This window comes from Oncorhynchus mykiss, chromosome 16 (genome assembly GCF_057628025.1).
Source record: "Oncorhynchus mykiss isolate SJ-2025 chromosome 16, ASM5762802v1, whole genome shotgun sequence".
Taxonomy (NCBI): Eukaryota; Metazoa; Chordata; class Actinopteri; order Salmoniformes; family Salmonidae; genus Oncorhynchus; species Oncorhynchus mykiss.
In genome coordinates, this window is record NC_143037.1 from 23,482,591 (window position 1) to 23,502,380 (window position 19,790).

The window sequence follows — 19,790 nt, forward strand, 5'->3', positions numbered from 1 at the left end:
ATGTCAACAGTCTTTAGACATTGTTTCAGGCTTCTTTTCTGAAAAATTATGAAGAACGAGACCTTTCTGTCAGTGCTTAGGAAGCATGCAGTGCTGGTTTGCGAGCGTGACCGAGTGCGCACCCTTCGTTGTTTTTCCTTTCTATTGAATACGCTATTGTCCGGTTGAAATATTATCAATTATTAAGACAATAGACAACCTGAGGATTCATTTTGACATTGTATGACATGTTTCTACAAACTTTATCGGTACTATGAGGATGTCTTCAGACTAAGCTGTTTTGGCTCTGTGAGTGTTTTGTCCTCAGGTCGAACATGTCATGGAAAGTCAAGGAAAATGCAAGTTCAGAAAGACAGCGTAGTGAAGAAAGGTGAACATTAAAGCATTGCCCGAACAGGGACATGAAACCTGGACCCTCAGATTAAAAGTCTGATGCTCTACCGACTGAGCTATCCGGGCTCTGATTTTGCTTATTTTCATACACCTAACCCTCCGGGCTCTGCTTTTGCTTATTTTCATACACCTAACCTGCCGGGCAGAGGCACGTTCTGACGAGGGGGCATTGTCAGATGGTACATTTCCCCAGAGAACCAGGTTTTCATTCCAAATGATACAGTCAACTAAATCTGAACTAGGCATCCCCTCCAAAAAAACATTGTACAAGACCTTGTGGCGCAAAGGTAGCGCGTCTGACACCAGATCAGAAGGTTGCGTGTTCAAATCATGTCGTGGTCAGGGATTTTATTTGAGCAATCTCTGCCTTCTTTACACAGCGAAGTCAATGAATCAGCACAAGAACCAATGTGGCTTTACAGAAACCACCAAACCAATGCTGCTTAAGATGACAATTGTCTCTCACAGAAGCATGGCACACTGCAAATTCCTAAATAAGATGATGCTGTGTGATTTACAGACTTAAATCAGTCTTCGAACAGGGAGTTGAACTAGTTTTTGGCTTGGAGGCAGTATTTCGGCATATGGATGAGAAGCGTGCCCTGTTACTCAGGCCCAGAAGCTCGGATATGCATATAATTGGTAGATGTGGATATAAAACACTCTAGAGTTTCCAAAACTGTTAAAATCCTGTCTGTGAGTATAACAGAACTGATACAGCAGGCGAAAACCTGAGGAAAATCATTCCAGGAAGTGCGATTTGTTTTTGATGTGGGTAGTTTTCAATTGAATGCTTATTGAGTTTCTAATGGGTTCGGACCCAGATTGCAGTTCCTATGGCTTCCACTAGATGTCAACAGTCTTTAGACATTGTTTCAGGCTTCTTTTCTGAAAAATTATGAAGAACGAGACCTTTCTGTCAGTGCTTAGGAAGCATGCAGTGCTGGTTTGCGAGCGTGACCGAGTGCGCACCCTTCGTTGTTTTTCCTTTCTATTGAATACGCTATTGTCCGGTTGAAATATTATCAATTATTAAGACAATAGACAAACTTTATCGGTACTATGAGGATGTCTTCAGACTAAGCTGTTTTGGCTCTGTGAGTGTTTTGTCCTCAGGTCGAACATGTCATGGAAAGTCAAGGAAAATGCAAGTTCAGAAAGACAGCGTAGCGAAGAAAGGTGAACATTAAAGCATCGCCCGAACAGGGACTTGAACCCTGGACCCTCAGATTAAAAGTCTGATGCTCTACCGACTGAGCTATCCGGGCTCTGATTTTGCTTATTTTCATACACCTAACCCTCCGGGCAGAGGCACGTTCTGACGAGGGGGCATTGTCAGATGGTACATTTCCCCAGAGAACCAGGTTTTCATTCCAAATGATACAGTCAACTAAATCTGAACTAGGCATCATGCAGGAAGCATGCAGTGCTGGTTTGCGAGCGTGACCGAGTGCGCACCCTTCGTTGTTTTTCCTTTCTATTGAATACGCTATTGTCCGGTTGAAATATTATCAATTATTAAGACAATAGACAACCTGAGGATTCATTTTGACATTGTTTGACATGTTTCTACAAACTTTATCGGTCAACTAAATCTGAACTAGGCATCCCCTCCAAAAAAACATTGTACAAGACCTTGTGGCGCAAAGGACTCCAGATCAGAAGGTTGCGTGTTCAAATCACGTCGTGGTCAGGGATTTTATGTGTGCAATCTCTGCCTTCTTTACACAGCGAAGTCAATGAATCATCACAAGAACCAATGTGGCTTTTCAGAAACCACCAAACCAATGCTGCTTAAGATTACAATTGTCTCTCACAGAAGCATGGCACACTGCAAATTCCTAAATAAGATGATGCTGTGTGATTTACAGACTTAAATCAGTCTTCGAACAGGGAGTTGAACTAGTTTTTGGCTTGGAGGCAGTATTTCGGCATATGGATGAGAAGCGTGCCCTGTTACTCAGGCCCAGAAGCTCGGATATGCATATAATTGGTAGATGTGGATATAAAACACTCTAGAGTTTCCAAAACTGTTAAAATCCTGTCTGTGAGTATAACAGAACTGATACAGCAGGCGAAAACCTGAGGAAAATCATTCCAGGAAGTGCGATTTGTTTTTGATGTGGGTAGTTTTCAATTGAATGCTTATTGAGTTTCTAATGGGTTCGGACCCAGATTGCAGTTCCTATGGCTTCCACTAGATGTCAACAGTCTTTAGACATTGTTTCAGGCTTCTTTTCTGAAAAATTATGAAGAACGAGACCTTTCTGTCAGTGCTTAGGAAGCATGCAGTGCTGGTTTGCGAGCGTGACCGAGTGCGCACCCTTCGTTGTTTTTCCTTTCTATTGAATACGCTATTGTCCGGTTGAAATATTATCAATTATTAAGACAATAGACAACCTGAGGATTCATTTTGACATTGTTTGACATGTTTCTACAAACTTTATCGGTACTATGAGGATGTCTTCAGAATAAGCTGTTTTGGCTCTGTGAGTGTTTTGTCCTCAGGTCGAACATGTCATGGAAAGTCAAGGAAAATGCAAGTTCAGAAAGACAGCGTAGTGAAGAAAGGTGAACATTAAAGCATTGCCCGAACAGGGACTTGAACCCTGGACCCTCAGATTAAAAGTCTGATTCTATACCGACTGAGCTATCCGGGCTCTGATTTTGCTTATTTTCATACACCTAACCCTCCGGGCTCTGCTTTTGCTTATTTTCATACACCTAACCCTCCGGGCAGAGGCACGTTCTGACGAGGGGGCATTGTCAGATGGTACATTTCCCCAGAGAACCAGGTTTTCATTCCAAATGATACAGTCAACTAAATCTGAACTAGGCATCATGCAGGAAGTATGCAGTGCTGGTTTGCGAGCGTGACCGAGTGCGCACCCTTCGTTGTTTTTCCTTTCTATTGAATACGCTATTGTCCGGTTGAAATATTATCAATTATTAAGACAATAGACAACCTGAGGATTCATTTTGACATTGTTTGACATGTTTCTACAAACTTTATCGGTCAACTAAATCTGAACTAGGCATCCCCTCCAAAAAAACATTGTACAAGACCTTGTGGCGCAAAGGACTCCAGATCAGAAGGTTGCGTGTTCAAATCACGTCGTGGTCAGGGATTTTATGTGTGCAATCTCTGCCTTCTTTACACAGCGAAGTCAATGAATCATCACAAGAACCAATGTGGCTTTTCAGAAACCACCAAACCAATGCTGCTTAAGATTACAATTGTCTCTCACAGAAGCATGGCACACTGCAAATTCCTAAATAAGATGATGCTGTGTGATTTACAGACTTAAATCAGTCTTCGAACAGGGAGTTGAACTAGTTTTTGGCTTGGAGGCAGTATTTCGGCATATGGATGAGAAGCGTGCCCTGTTACTCAGGCCCAGAAGCTCGGATATGCATATAATTGGTAGATGTGGATATAAAACACTCTAGAGTTTCCAAAACTGTTAAAATCCTGTCTGTGAGTATAACAGAACTGATACAGCAGGCGAAAACCTGAGGAAAATCATTCCAGGAAGTGCGATTTGTTTTTGATGTGGGTAGTTTTCAATTGAATGCTTATTGAGTTTCTAATGGGTTCGGACCCAGATTGCAGTTCCTATGGCTTCCACTAGATGTCAACAGTCTTTAGACATTGTTTCAGGCTTCTTTTCTGAAAAATTATGAAGAACGAGACCTTTCTGTCAGTGCTTAGGAAGCATGCAGTGCTGGTTTGCGAGCGTGACCGAGTGCGCACCCTTCGTTGTTTTTCCTTTCTATTGAATACGCTATTGTCCGGTTGAAATATTATCAATTATTAAGACAATAGACAAACTTTATCGGTACTATGAGGATGTCTTCAGACTAAGCTGTTTTGGCTCTGTGAGTGTTTTGTCCTCAGGTCGAACATGTCATGGAAAGTCAAGGAAAATGCAAGTTCAGAAAGACAGCGTAGCGAAGAAAGGTGAACATTAAAGCATCGCCCGAACAGGGACTTGAACCCTGGACCCTCAGATTAAAAGTCTGATGCTCTACCGACTGAGCTATCCAGGCTCTGATTTTGCTTATTTTCATACACCTAACCCTCCGGGCAGAGGCACGTTCTGACGAGGGGGCATTGTCAGATGGTACATTTCCCCAGAGAACCAGGTTTTCATTCCAAATGATACAGTCAACTAAATCTGAACTAGGCATCATGCAGGAAGCATGCAGTGCTGGTTTGCGAGCGTGACCGAGTGCGCACCCTTCGTTGTTTTTCCTTTCTATTGAATACGCTATTGTCCGGTTGAAATATTATCAATTATTAAGACAATAGACAACCTGAGGATTCATTTTGACATTGTTTGACATGTTTCTACAAACTTTATCGGTCAACTAAATCTGAACTAGGCATCCCCTCCAAAAAAACATTGTACAAGACCTTGTGGCGCAAAGGACTCCAGATCAGAAGGTTGCGTGTTCAAATCACGTCGTGGTCAGGGATTTTATGTGTGCAATCTCTGCCTTCTTTACACAGCGAAGTCAATGAATCATCACAAGAACCAATGTGGCTTTTCAGAAACCACCAAACCAATGCTGCTTAAGATTACAATTGTCTCTCACAGAAGCATGGCACACTGCAAATTCCTAAATAAGATGATGCTGTGTGATTTACAGACTTAAATCAGTCTTCGAACAGGGAGTTGAACTAGTTTTTGGCTTGGAGGCAGTATTTCGGCATATGGATGAGAAGCGTGCCCTGTTACTCAGGCCCAGAAGCTCGGATATGCATATAATTGGTAGATGTGGATATAAAACACTCTAGAGTTTCCAAAACTGTTAAAATCCTGTCTGTGAGTATAACAGAACTGATACAGCAGGCGAAAACCTGAGGAAAATCATTCCAGGAAGTGCGATTTGTTTTTGATGTGGGTAGTTTTCAATTGAATGCTTATTGAGTTTCTAATGGGTTCGGACCCAGATTGCAGTTCCTATGGCTTCCACTAGATGTCAACAGTCTTTAGACATTGTTTCAGGCTTCTTTTCTGAAAAATTATGAAGAACGAGACCTTTCTGTCAGTGCTTAGGAAGCATGCAGTGCTGGTTTGCGAGCGTGACCGAGTGCGCACCCTTCGTTGTTTTTCCTTTCTATTGAATACGCTATTGTCCGGTTGAAATATTATCAATTATTAAGACAATAGACAACCTGAGGATTCATTTTGACATTGTTTGACATGTTTCTACAAACTTTATCGGTACTATGAGGATGTCTTCAGAATAAGCTGTTTTGGCTCTGTGAGTGTTTTGTCCTCAGGTCGAACATGTCATGGAAAGTCAAGGAAAATGCAAGTTCAGAAAGACAGCGTAGTGAAGAAAGGTGAACATTAAAGCATTGCCCGAACAGGGACTTGAACCCTGGACCCTCAGATTAAAAGTCTGATTCTATACCGACTGAGCTATCCGGGCTCTGATTTTGCTTATTTTCATACACCTAACCCTCCGGGCTCTGCTTTTGCTTATTTTCATACACCTAACCTGCCGGGCAGAGGCACGTTCTGACGAGGGGGAATTGTCAGATGGTACATTTCCCCAGAGAACCAGGTTTTCATTCCAAATGATACAGTCAACTAAATCTGAACTAGGCATCCCCTCCAAAAAAACATTGTACAAGACCTTGTGGCGCAAAGGTAGTGCGTCTGACACCAGATCAGAAGGTTGCGTGTTCAAATCATGTCGTGGTCAGGGATTTTATTTGAGCAATCTCTGCCTTCTTTACACAGCGAAGTCAATGAATCAGCACAAGAACCAATGTGGCTTTACAGAAACCACCAAACCAATGCTGCTTAAGATGACAATTGTCACTCACAGAAGCATGGCACACTGCAAATTCCTAAATAAGATGATGCTGTGTGATTTACAGACTTAAATCAGTCTTCGAACAGGGAGTTGAACTAGTTTTTGGCTTGGAGGCAGTATTTCGGCATATGGATGAGAAGCGTGCCCTGTTACTCAGGCCCAGAAGCTCGGATATGCATATAATTGGTAGATGTGGATATAAAACACTCTAGAGTTTCCAAAACTGTTAAAATCCTGTCTGTGAGTATAACAGAACTGATACAGCAGGCGAAAACCTGAGGAAAATCATTCCAGGAAGTGCGATTTGTTTTTGATGTGGGTAGTTTTCAATTGAATGCTTATTGAGTTTCTAATGGGTTCGGACCCAGATTGCAGTTCCTATGGCTTCCACTAGATGTCAACAGTCTTTAGACATTGTTTCAGGCTTCTTTTCTGAAAAATTATGAAGAACGAGACCTTTCTGTCAGTGCTTAGGAAGCATGCAGTGCTGGTTTGCGAGCGTGACCGAGTGCGCACCCTTCGTTGTTTTTCCTTTCTATTGAATACGCTATTGTCCGGTTGAAATATTATCAATTATTAAGACAATAGACAACCTGAGGATTCATTTTGACATTGTTTGACATGTTTCTACAAACTTTATCGGTACTATGAGGATGTCTTCAGAATAAGCTGTTTTGGCTCTGTGAGTGTTTTGTCCTCAGGTCGAACATGTCATGGAAAGTCAAGGAAAATGCAAGTTCAGAAAGACAGCGTAGTGAAGAAAGGTGAACATTAAAGCATTGCCCGAACAGGGACTTGAACCCTGGACCCTCAGATTAAAAGTCTGATTCTATACCGACTGAGCTATCCGGGCTCTGATTTTGCTTATTTTCATACACCTAACCCTCCGGGCTCTGCTTTTGCTTATTTTCATACACCTAACCTGCCGGGCAGAGGCACGTTCTGACGAGGGGGAATTGTCAGATGGTACATTTCCCCAGAGAACCAGGTTTTCATTCCAAATGATACAGTCAACTAAATCTGAACTAGGCATCCCCTCCAAAAAAACATTGTACAAGACCTTGTGGCGCAAAGGTAGTGCGTCTGACACCAGATCAGAAGGTTGCGTGTTCAAATCATGTCGTGGTCAGGGATTTTATTTGAGCAATCTCTGCCTTCTTTACACAGCGAAGTCAATGAATCAGCACAAGAACCAATGTGGCTTTACAGAAACCACCAAACCAATGCTGCTTAAGATGACAATTGTCACTCACAGAAGCATGGCACACTGCAAATTCCTAAATAAGATGATGCTGTGTGATTTACAGACTTAAATCAGTCTTCGAACAGGGAGTTGAACTAGTTTTTGGCTTGGAGGCAGTATTTCGGCATATGGATGAGAAGCGTGCCCTGTTACTCAGGCCCAGAAGCTCGGATATGCATATAATTGGTAGATGTGGATATAAAACACTCTAGAGTTTCCAAAACTGTTAAAATCCTGTCTGTGAGTATAACAGAACTGATACAGCAGGCGAAAACCTGAGGAAAATCATTCCAGGAAGTGCGATTTGTTTTTGATGTGGGTAGTTTTCAATTGAATGCTTATTGAGTTTCTAATGGGTTCGGACCCAGATTGCAGTTCCTATGGCTTCCACTAGATGTCAACAGTCTTTAGACATTGTTTCAGGCTTCTTTTCTGAAAAATTATGAAGAACGAGACCTTTCTGTCAGTGCTTAGGAAGCATGCAGTGCTGGTTTGCGAGCGTGACCGAGTGCGCACCCTTCGTTGTTTTTCCTTTCTATTGAATACGCTATTGTCCGGTTGAAATATTATCAATTATTAAGACAATCGACAACCTGAGGATTCATTTTAGCATCGTTTGACATGTTTCTACAAACTTTATCGGTACTATGAGGATGTCTTCAGACTAAGCTGTTTTGGCTCTGTGAGTGTTTTGTCCTCAGGTCGAACATGTCATGGAAAGTCAAGTTCAGAAAGACAGCGTAGTGAAGAAAGGTGAACATTAAAGCAACACCGAAACAGGGACTTGAACCCTGGACCCTCAGATTAAAAGTCTGATGCTCTTCCGACTGAGCTATCCGGGGTCTACTTTTGCTAGTTTTCATACACCTAACCTGCCGGGCAGTACTTTTGCTTATTTTCATACACCTAACCTGCCGGGCAGAGGCACGTTCTGACGAGGGGGCATTGTCAGATGGTACATTTCCCCAGAGAACCAGGTTTTCATTCCAAATGATACAGTCAACTAAATCTGAACTAGGCATCCCCTCCAAAAAAACATTGTACAAGACCGTGTGGTGCAAAGGTAGCGCGTCTGACACCAGATCAGAAGGTTGCGTGTTCAAATCATGTCGTGGTCAGGGATTTTATTTGAGCAATCTCTGCCTTCTTTACACAGCGAAGTCAATGAATCAGCACAAGAACCAATGTGGCTTTACAGAAACCACCAAACCAATGCTGCTTAAGATGACAATTGTCTCTCACAGAAGCATGGCACACTGCAAATTCCTAAATAAGATGATGCTGTGTGATTTACAGACTTAAATCAGTCTTCGAACTGGGAGTTGAACTAGTTTTTGGCTTGGAGGCAGTATTTCGGCATATGGATGAGAAGCGTGCCCTGTTACTCAGGCCCAGAAGCTCGGATATGCATATAATTGGTAGATGTGGATATAAAACACTCTAGAGTTTCCAAAACTGTTAAAATCCTGTCTGTGAGTATAACAGAACTGATACAGCAGGCGAAAACCTGAGGAAAATCATTCCAGGAAGTGCGATTTGTTTTTGATGTGGGTAGTTTTCAATTGAATGCTTATTGAGTTTCTAATGGGTTCGGACCCAGATTGCAGTTCCTATGGCTTCCACTAGATGTCAACAGTCTTTAGACATTGTTTCAGGCTTCTTTTCTGAAAAATTATGAAGAACGAGACCTTTCTGTCAGTGCTTAGGAAGCATGCAGTGCTGGTTTGCGAGCGTGACCGAGTGCGCACCCTTCGTTGTTTTTCCTTTCTATTGAATACGCTATTGTCCGGTTGAAATATTATCAATTATTAAGACAATAGACAAACTTTATCGGTACTATGAGGATGTCTTCAGACTAAGCTGTTTTGGCTCTGTGAGTGTTTTGTCCTCAGGTCGAACATGTCATGGAAAGTCAAGGAAAATGCAAGTTCAGAAAGACAGCGTAGCGAAGAAAGGTGAACATTAAAGCATCGCCCGAACAGGGACTTGAACCCTGGACCCTCAGATTAAAAGTCTGATGCTCTACCGACTGAGCTATCCGGGCTCTGATTTTGCTTATTTTCATACACCTAACCCTCCGGGCAGAGGCACGTTCTGACGAGGGGGCATTGTCAGATGGTACATTTCCCCAGAGAACCAGGTTTTCATTCCAAATGATACAGTCAACTAAATCTGAACTAGGCATCATGCAGGAAGCATGCAGTGCTGGTTTGCGAGCGTGACCGAGTGCGCACCCTTCGTTGTTTTTCCTTTCTATTGAATACGCTATTGTCCGGTTGAAATATTATCAATTATTAAGACAATAGACAACCTGAGGATTCATTTTGACATTGTTTGACATGTTTCTACAAACTTTATCGGTCAACTAAATCTGAACTAGGCATCCCCTCCAAAAAAACATTGTACAAGACCTTGTGGCGCAAAGGTAGCGCGTCTGACACCAGATCAGAAGGTTGCGTGTTCAAATCATGTCGTGGTCAGGGATTTTATTTGAGCAATCTCTGCCTTCTTTACACAGCGAAGTCAATGAATCAGCACAAGAACCAATGTGGCTTTACAGAAACCACCAAACCAATGCTGCTTAAGATGACAATTGTCTCTCACAGAAGCATGGCACACTGCAAATTCCTAAATAAGATGATGCTGTGTGATTTACAGACTTAAATCAGTCTTCGAACAGGGAGTTGAACTAGTTTTTGGCTTGGAGGCAGTATTTCGGCATATGGATGAGAAGCGTGCCCTGTTACTCAGGCCCAGAAGCTCGGATATGCATATAATTGGTAGATGTGGATATAAAACACTCTAGAGTTTCCAAAACTGTTAAAATCCTGTCTGTGAGTATAACAGAACTGATACAGCAGGCGAAAACCTGAGGAAAATCATTCCAGGAAGTGCGATTTGTTTTTGATGTGGGTAGTTTTCAATTGAATGCTTATTGAGTTTCTAATGGGTTCGGACCCAGATTGCAGTTCCTATGGCTTCCACTAGATGTCAACAGTCTTTAGACATTGTTTCAGGCTTCTTTTCTGAAAAATTATGAAGAACGAGACCTTTCTGTCAGTGCTTAGGAAGCATGCAGTGCTGGTTTGCGAGCGTGACCGAGTGCGCACCCTTCGTTGTTTTTCCTTTCTATTGAATACGCTATTGTCCGGTTGAAATATTATCAATTATTAAGACAATAGACAACCTGAGGATTCATTTTGACATTGTTTGACATGTTTCTACAAACTTTATCGGTACTATGAGGATGTCTTCAGACTAAGCTGTTTTGGCTCTGTGAGTGTTTTGTCCTCAGGTCGAACATGTCATGGAAAGTCAAGGAAAATGCAAGTTCAGAAATACAGCGTAGTGAAGAAAGGTGAACATTAAAGGATCGCCCGAACAGGGACTTGAACCCTGGACCCTCAGATTAAAAGTCTGATGCTCTACCGACTGAGCTATCCAGGCTCTGCTTTTGCTTATTTTCATACACCTAACCCGCCGGGCAGAGGCACGTTCTGACGAGGGGGCATTGTCAGATGGTACATTTCCCCAGAGAACCAGGTTTTCATTCCAAATGATACAGTCAACTAAATCTGAACTAGGCATCCCCTCCAAAAAAACATTGTACAAGACCTTGTGGCGCAAAGGTAGCGCGTCTGACACCAGATCAGAAGGTTGCGTTTTCAAATCATGTCGTGGTCAGGGATTTTATTTGAGCAATCTCTGCCTTCTTTACACAGCGAAGTCAATGAATCAGCACAAGAACCAATGTGGCTTTACAGAAACCACCAAACCAATGCTGCTTAAGATGACAATTGTCTCTCACAGAAGCATGGCACACTGCAAATTCCTAAATAAGATGATGCTGTGTGATTTACAGACTTAAATCAGTCTTCGAACAGGGAGTTGAACTAGTTTTTGGCTTGGAGGCAGTATTTCGGCATATGGATGAGAAGCGTGCCCTGTTACTCAGGCCCAGAAGCTCGGATATGCATATAATTGGTAGATGTGGATATAAAACACTCTAGAGTTTCCAAAACTGTTAAAATCCTGTCTGTGAGTATAACAGAACTGATACAGCAGGCGAAAACCTGAGGAAAATCATTCCAGGAAGTGCGATTTGTTTTTGATGTGGGTAGTTTTCAATTGAATGCTTATTGAGTTTCTAATGGGTTCGGACCCAGATTGCAGTTCCTATGGCTTCCACTAGATGTCAACAGTCTTTAGACATTGTTTCAGGCTTCTTTTCTGAAAAATTATGAAGAACGAGACCTTTCTGTCAGTGCTTAGGAAGCATGCAGTGCTGGTTTGCGAGCGTGACCGAGTGCGCACCCTTCGTTGTTTTTCCTTTCTATTGAATACGCTATTGTCCGGTTGAAATATGATCAATTATTAAGACAATAGACAACCTGAGGATTCATTTTGACATTGTTTGACATGTTTCCACAAACTTTATCGGTACTATGTCTTCAGACTAAGCTGTTTTGGCTCTGTGAGTGTTTTGTCCTCAGGTCGAACATGTCATGGAAAGTCAAGTTCAGAAAGACAGCGTAGTGAAGAAAGGTGAACATTAAAGCAACACCGAAACAGGGACTTGAACCCTGGACCCTCAGATTAAAAGTCTGATGCTCTTCCGACTGAGCTATCCGGGGTCTACTTTTGCTTGTTTTCATACACCTAACCTGCCGGGCAGTACTTTTGCTTATTTTCATACACCTAACCTGCCGGGCAGAGGCACGTTCTGACGAGGGGGCATTGTCAGATGGTACATTTCCCCAGAGAACCAGGTTTTCATTCCAAATGATACAGTCAACTAAATCTGAACTAGGCATCCCCTCCAAAAAAACATTGTACAAGACCTTGTGGCGCAAAGGTAGTGCGTCTGACACCAGATCAGAAGGTTGCGTGTTCAAATCATGTCGTGGTCAGGGATTTTATTTGAGCAATCTCTGCCTTCTTTACACAGCGAAGTCAATGAATCAGCACAAGAACCAATGTGGCTTTATAGAAACCACCAAACCAATGCTGCTTAAGATGACAATTGTCTCTCACAGAAGCATGGCACACTGCAAATTCCTAAATAAGATGATGCTGTGTGATTTACAGACTTAAATCAGTCTTCGAACAGGGAGTTGAACTAGTTTTTGGCTTGGAGGCAGTATTTCGGCATATGGATGAGAAGCGTGCCCTGTTACTCAGGCCCAGAAGCTCGGATATGCATATAATTGGTAGATGTGGATATAAAACACTCTAGAGTTTCCAAAACTGTTAAAATCCTGTCTGTGAGTATAACAGAACTGATACAGCAGGCGAAAACCTGAGGAAAATCATTCCAGGAAGTGCGATTTGTTTTTGATGTGGGTAGTTTTCAATTGAATGCTTATTGAGTTTCTAATGGGTTCGGACCCAGATTGCAGTTCCTATGGCTTCCACTAGATGTCAACAGTCTTTAGACATTGTTTCAGGCTTCTTTTCTGAAAAATTATGAAGAACGAGACCTTTCTGTCAGTGCTTAGGAAGCATGCAGTGCTGGTTTGCGAGCGTGACCGAGTGCGCACCCTTCGTTGTTTTTCCTTTCTATTGAATACGCTATTGTCCGGTTGAAATATTATCAATTATTAAGACAATCGACAACCTGAGGATTCATTTTAACATCGTTTGACATGTTTCTACAAACTTTATCGGTACTATGAGGATGTCTTCAGACTAAGCTGTTTTGGCTCTGTGAGTGTTTTGTCCTCAGGTCGAACATGTCATGGAAAGTCAAGTTCAGAAAGACAGCGTAGTGAAGAAAGGTGAACATTAAAGCAACACCGAAACAGGGACTTGAACCCTGGACCCTCAGATTAAAAGTCTGATGCTCTTCCGACTGAGCTATCCGGGGTCTACTTTTGCTTGTTTTCATACACCTAACCTGCCGGGCAGTACTTTTGCTTATTTTCATACACCTAACCTGCCGGGCAGAGGCACGTTCTGACGAGGGGGCATTGTCAGATGGTACATTTCCCCAGAGAACCAGGTTTTCATTCCAAATGATACAGTCAACTAAATCTGAACTAGGCATCCCCTCCAAAAAAACATTGTACAAGACCTTGTGGCGCAAAGGTAGTGCGTCTGACACCAGATCAGAAGGTTGCGTGTTCAAATCATGTCGTGGTCAGGGATTTTATTTGAGCAATCTCTGCCTTCTTTACACAGCGAAGTCAATGAATCAGCACAAGAACCAATGTGGCTTTATAGAAACCACCAAACCAATGCTGCTTAAGATGACAATTGTCTCTCACAGAAGCATGGCACACTGCAAATTCCTAAATAAGATGATGCTGTGTGATTTACAGACTTAAATCAGTCTTCGAACAGGGAGTTGAACTAGTTTTTGGCTTGGAGGCAGTATTTCGGCATATGGATGAGAAGCGTGCCCTGTTACTCAGGCCCAGAAGCTCGGATATGCATATAATTGGTAGATGTGGATATAAAACACTCTAGAGTTTCCAAAACTGTTAAAATCCTGTCTGTGAGTATAACAGAACTGATACAGCAGGCGAAAACCTGAGGAAAATCATTCCAGGAAGTGCGATTTGTTTTTGATGTGGGTAGTTTTCAATTGAATGCTTATTGAGTTTCTAATGGGTTCGGACCCAGATTGCAGTTCCTATGGCTTCCACTAGATGTCAACAGTCTTTAGACATTGTTTCAGGCTTCTTTTCTGAAAAATTATGAAGAACGAGACCTTTCTGTCAGTGCTTAGGAAGCATGCAGTGCTGGTTTGCGAGCGTGACCGAGTGCGCACCCTTCGTTGTTTTTCCTTTCTATTGAATACGCTATTGTCCGGTTGAAATATTATCAATTATTAAGACAATAGACAAACTTTATCGGTACTATGAGGATGTCTTCAGACTAAGCTGTTTTGGCTCTGTGAGTGTTTTGTCCTCAGGTCGAACATGTCATGGAAAGTCAAGGAAAATGCAAGTTCAGAAAGACAGCGTAGCGAAGAAAGGTGAACATTAAAGCATCGCCCGAACAGGGACTTGAACCCTGGACCCTCAGATTAAAAGTCTGATGCTCTACCGACTGAGCTATCCGGGCTCTGATTTTGCTTATTTTCATACACCTAACCCTCCGGGCAGAGGCACGTTCTGACGAGGGGGCATTGTCAGATGGTACATTTCCCCAGAGAACCAGGTTTTCATTCCAAATGATACAGTCAACTAAATCTGAACTAGGCATCATGCAGGAAGCATGCAGTGCTGGTTTGCGAGCGTGACCGAGTGCGCACCCTTCGTTGTTTTTCCTTTCTATTGAATACGCTATTGTCCGGTTGAAATATTATCAATTATTAAGACAATAGACAACCTGAGGATTCATTTTGACATTGTTTGACATGTTTCTACAAACTTTATCGGTCAACTAAATCTGAACTAGGCATCCCCTCCAAAAAAACATTGTACAAGACCTTGTGGCTCAAAGGACTCCAGATCAGAAGGTTGAGTGTTCAAATCACGTCGTGGTCAGGGATTTTATGTGTGCAATCTCTGCCTTCTTTACACAGCGAAGTCAATGAATCATCACAAGAACCAATGTGGCTTTTCAGAAACCACCAAACCAATGCTGCTTAAGATTACAATTGTCTCTCACAGAAGCATGGCACACTGCAAATTCCTAAATAAGATAATGCTGTGTGATTTACAGACTTAAATCAGTCTTCGAACAGGGAGTTGAACTAGTTTTTGGCTTGGAGGCAGTATTTCGGCATATGGATGAGAAGCGTGCCCTGTTACTCAGGCCCAGAAGCTCGGATATGCATATAATTGGTAGATGTGGATATAAAACACTCTAGAGTTTCCAAAACTGTTAAAATCCTGTCTGTGAGTATAACAGAACTGATACAGCAGGCGAAAACCTGAGGAAAATCATTCCAGGAAGTGCGATTTGTTTTTGATGTGGGTAGTTTTCAATTGAATGCTTATTGAGTTTCTAATGGGTTCGGACCCAGATTGCAGTTCCTATGGCTTCCACTAGATGTCAACAGTCTTTAGACATTGTTTCAGGCTTCTTTTCTGAAAAATTATGAAGAACGAGACCTTTCTGTCAGTGCTTAGGAAGCATGCAGTGCTGGTTTGCGAGCGTGACCGAGTGCGCACCCTTCGTTGTTTTTCCTTTCTATTGAATACGCTATTGTCCGGTTGAAATATTATCAATTATTAAGACAATAGACAACCTGAGGATTCATTTTGACATTGTTTGACATGTTTCTACAAACTTTATCGGTACTATGAGGATGTCTTCAGACTAAGCTGTTTTGGCTCTGTGAGTGTTTTGTCCTCAGGTCGAACATGTCATGGAAAGTCAAGGAAAATGCAAGTTCAGAAATACAGCGTAGTGAAGAAAGGTGAACATTAAAGGATCGCCCGAACAGGGACTTGAACCCTGGACCCTCAGATTAAAAGTCTGATGTTCTACCGACTGAGCTATCCGGGCTCTGCTTTTGCTTATTTTCATACACCTAACCCGCCGGGCAGAGGCACGTTCTGACGAGGGGGCATTGTCAGATGGTACATTTCCCCAGAGAACCAGGTTTTCATTCCAAATGATACAGTCAACTAAATCTGAACTAGGCATCCCCTCCAAAAAAACATTGTACAAGACCTTGTGGCGCAAAGGTAGCGCGTCTGACACCAGATCAGAAGGTTGCGTGTTCAAATCATGTCGTGGTCAGGGATTTTATTTGAGCAATCTCTGCCTTCTTTACACAGCGAAGTCAATGAATCAGCACAAGAACCAATGTGGCTTTACAGAAACCACCAAACCAATGCTGCTTAAGATGACAATTGTCTCTCACAGAAGCATGGCACACTGCAAATTCCTAAATAAGATGATGCTGTGTGATTTACAGACTTAAATCAGTCTTCGAACAGGGAGTTGAACTAGTTTTTGGCTTGGAGGCAGTATTTCGGCATATGGATGAGAAGCGTGCCCTGTTACTCAGGCCCAGAAGCTCGGATATGCATATAATTGGTAGATGTGGATATAAAACACTCTAGAGTTTCCAAAACTGTTAAAATCCTGTCTGTGAGTATAACAGAACTGATACAGCAGGCGAAAACCTGAGGAAAATCATTCCAGGAAGTGCGATTTGTTTTTGATGTGGGTAGTTTTCAATTGAATGCTTATTGAGTTTCTAATGGGTTCGGACCCAGATTGCAGTTCCTATGGCTTCCACTAGATGTCAACAGTCTTTAGACATTGTTTCAGGCTTCTTTTCTGAAAAATTATGAAGAACGAGACCTTTCTGTCAGTGCTTAGGAAGCATGCAGTGCTGGTTTGCGAGCGTGACCGAGTGCGCACCCTTCGTTGTTTTTCCTTTCTATTGAATACGCTATTGTCCGGTTGAAATATTATCAATTATTAAGACAATAGACAACCTGAGGATTCATTTTGACATTGTTTGACATGTTTCTACAAACTTTATCGGTACTATGAGGATGTCTTCAGACTAAGCTGTTTTGGCTCTGTGAGTGTTTTGTCCTCAGGTCGAACATGTCATGGAAAGTCAAGGAAAATGCAAGTTCAGAAAGACAGCGTAGTGAAGAAAGGTGAACATTAAAGCATTGCCCGAACAGGGACTTGAACCCTGGACCCTCAGATTAAAAGTCTGATGCTCTACCGACTGAGCTATCCGGGCTCTGATTTTGCTTATTTTCATACACCTAACCCTCCGGGCTCTGCTTTTGCTTATTTTCATACACCTAACCTGCCGGGCAGAGGCACGTTCTGACGAGGGGGCATTGTCAGATGGTACATTTCCCCAGAGAACCAGGTTTTCATTCCAAATGATACAGTCAACTAAATCTGAACTAGGCATCCCCTCCAAAAAAACATTGTACAAGACCTTGTGGCGCAAAGGTAGCGCGTCTGACACCAGATCAGAAGGTTGCGTGTTCAAATCATGTCGTGGTCAGGGATTTTATTTGAGCAATCTCTGCCTTCTTTACACAGCGAAGTCAATGAATCAGCACAAGAACCAATGTGGCTTTACAGAAACCACCAAACCAATGCTGCTTAAGATGACAATTGTCTCTCACAGAAGCATGGCACACTGCAAATTCCTAAATAAGATGATGCTGTGTGATTTACAGACTTAAATCAGTCTTCGAACAGGGAGTTGAACTAGTTTTTGGCTTGGAGGCAGTATTTCGGCATATGGATGAGAAGCGTGCCCTGTTACTCAGGCCCAGAAGCTCGGATATGCATATAATTGGTAGATGTGGATATAAAACACTCTAGAGTTTCCAAAACTGTTAAAATCCTGTCTGTGAGTATAACAGAACTGATACAGCAGGCGAAAACCTGAGGAAAATCATTCCAGGAAGTGCGATTTGTTTTTGATGTGGGTAGTTTTCAATTGAATGCTTATTGAGTTTCTAATGGGTTCGGACCCAGATTGCAGTTCCTATGGCTTCCACTAGATGTCAACAGTCTTTAGACATTGTTTCAGGCTTCTTTTCTGAAAAATTATGAAGAACGAGACCTTTCTGTCAGTGCTTAGGAAGCATGCAGTGCTGGTTTGCGAGCGTGACCGAGTGCGCACCCTTCGTTGTTTTTCCTTTCTATTGAATACGCTATTGTCCGGTTGAAATATTATCAATTATTAAGACAATAGACAACCTGAGGATTCATTTTGACATTGTTTGACATGTTTCTACAAACTTTATCGGTACTATGTCTTCAGACTAAGCTGTTTTGGCTCTGTGAGTGCTTTGTCCTCAGGTCGAACATGTCATGGAAAATGCAAGTTCAGAAAGACAGCGTAGTGAAGAAAGGTGAACATTAAAGCAACACCCGAACAGGGACTTGAACCCTGGACCCTCAGATCAAAAGTCTGATGCTCTACCGACTGAGCTATCCGGGCTCTACTTTTACTTGTTTTCATACACCTAACCTGCCGGGCAGTACTTTTGCTTATTTTCATACACCTAACCTGCCGGGCAGAGGCACGTTCTGACGAGGGGGCATTGTCAGATGGTACATTTCCCCAGAGAACCAGGTTTTCATTCCAAATGATACAGTCAACTAAATCTGAACTAGGCATCCCCTCCAAAAAAACATTGTACAAGACCTTGTGGCGCAAAGGTAGCGAGTCTGACTTCAGACCAGAAGGTTGCGTGTTCAAATCACGTCGTGGTCAGGGATTTTATGTGTGCAATCTCTGCCTTCTTTACACAGCGAAGTCAATGAATCAGCACAAGAACCAATGTGGCTTTACAGAAACCACCAAACCAATGCTGCTTAAGATGACAATTGTCTCTCACAGAAGCATGGCACACTGCAAATTCCTAAATAAGATGATGCTGTGTGATTTACAGACTTAAATCAGTCTTCGAACAGGGAGTTGAACTAGTTTTTGGCTTGGAGGCAGTATTTCGGCATATGGATGAGAAGCGTGCCCTGTTACTCAGGCCCAGAAGCTCGGATATGCATATAATTGGTAGATGTGGATATAAAACACTCTAGAGTTTCCAAAACTGTTAAAATCCTGTCTGTGAGTATAACAGAACTGATACAGCAGGCGAAAACCTGAGGAAAATCATTCCAGGAAGTGCGATTTGTTTTTGATGTGGGTAGTTTTCAATTGAATGCTTATTGAGTTTCTAATGGGTTCGGACCCAGATTGCAGTTCCTATGGCTTCCACTAGATGTCAACAGTCTTTAGACATTGTTTCAGGCTTCTTTTCTGAAAAATTATGAAGAACGAGACCTTTCTGTCAGTGCTTAGGAAGCATGCAGTGCTGGTTTGCGAGCGTGACCGAGTGCGCACCCTTCGTTGTTTTTCCTTTCTATTGAATACGCTATTGTCCGGTTGAAATATGATCAATTATTAAGACAATAGACAACCTGAGGATTCATTTTGACATTGTTTGACATGTTTCCACAAACTTTATCGGTACTATGTCTTCAGACTAAGCTGTTTTGGCTCTGTGAGTGTTTTGTCCTCAGGTCGAACATGTCATGGAAAATGCAAGTTCAGAAAGACAGCGTAGTGAAGAAAGGTGAACATTAAAGCAACACCCGAACAGGGACTTGAACCCTGGACCCTCAGATTAAAAGTCTGATGCTCTTCCGACTGAGCTATCCGGGGTCTACTTTTGCTTGTTTTCATACACCTAACCTGCCGGGCAGTACTTTTGCTTATTTTCATACACCTAACCTGCCGGGCAGAGGCACGTTCTGACGAGGGGGCATTGTCAGATGGTACATTTCCCTAGAGAACCAGGTTTTCATTCCAAATGATACAGTTAACTAAATCTGAACTAGGCATACCCTCCAAAAAAATATTGTACAA

At 42.3% G+C, this 19,790-nt stretch overlaps 4 non-coding genes across 4 annotated transcripts; all 4 read right to left on the reverse strand.

The window, feature by feature from the left end:
- Positions 1-1,588: 1,588 nt before the first annotated feature.
- trnak-uuu (transfer RNA lysine (anticodon UUU)) lies at positions 1,589-1,661 on the reverse strand. The gene has a single exon. It is a non-coding gene; the product is annotated as a tRNA-Lys (tRNA).
- Positions 1,662-9,439: 7,778 nt separating this feature from the next.
- On the reverse strand, positions 9,440-9,512 carry trnak-uuu (transfer RNA lysine (anticodon UUU)). Its single transcript has one exon. It is a non-coding gene; the product is annotated as a tRNA-Lys (tRNA).
- A 4,951-nt stretch (positions 9,513-14,463) lies between these two features.
- On the reverse strand, positions 14,464-14,536 carry trnak-uuu (transfer RNA lysine (anticodon UUU)). Its single transcript has one exon. It is a non-coding gene; the product is annotated as a tRNA-Lys (tRNA).
- A 2,523-nt stretch (positions 14,537-17,059) lies between these two features.
- trnak-uuu (transfer RNA lysine (anticodon UUU)) lies at positions 17,060-17,132 on the reverse strand. The gene has a single exon. It is a non-coding gene; the product is annotated as a tRNA-Lys (tRNA).
- Between the last annotated feature and the right edge of the window lie 2,658 nt (positions 17,133-19,790).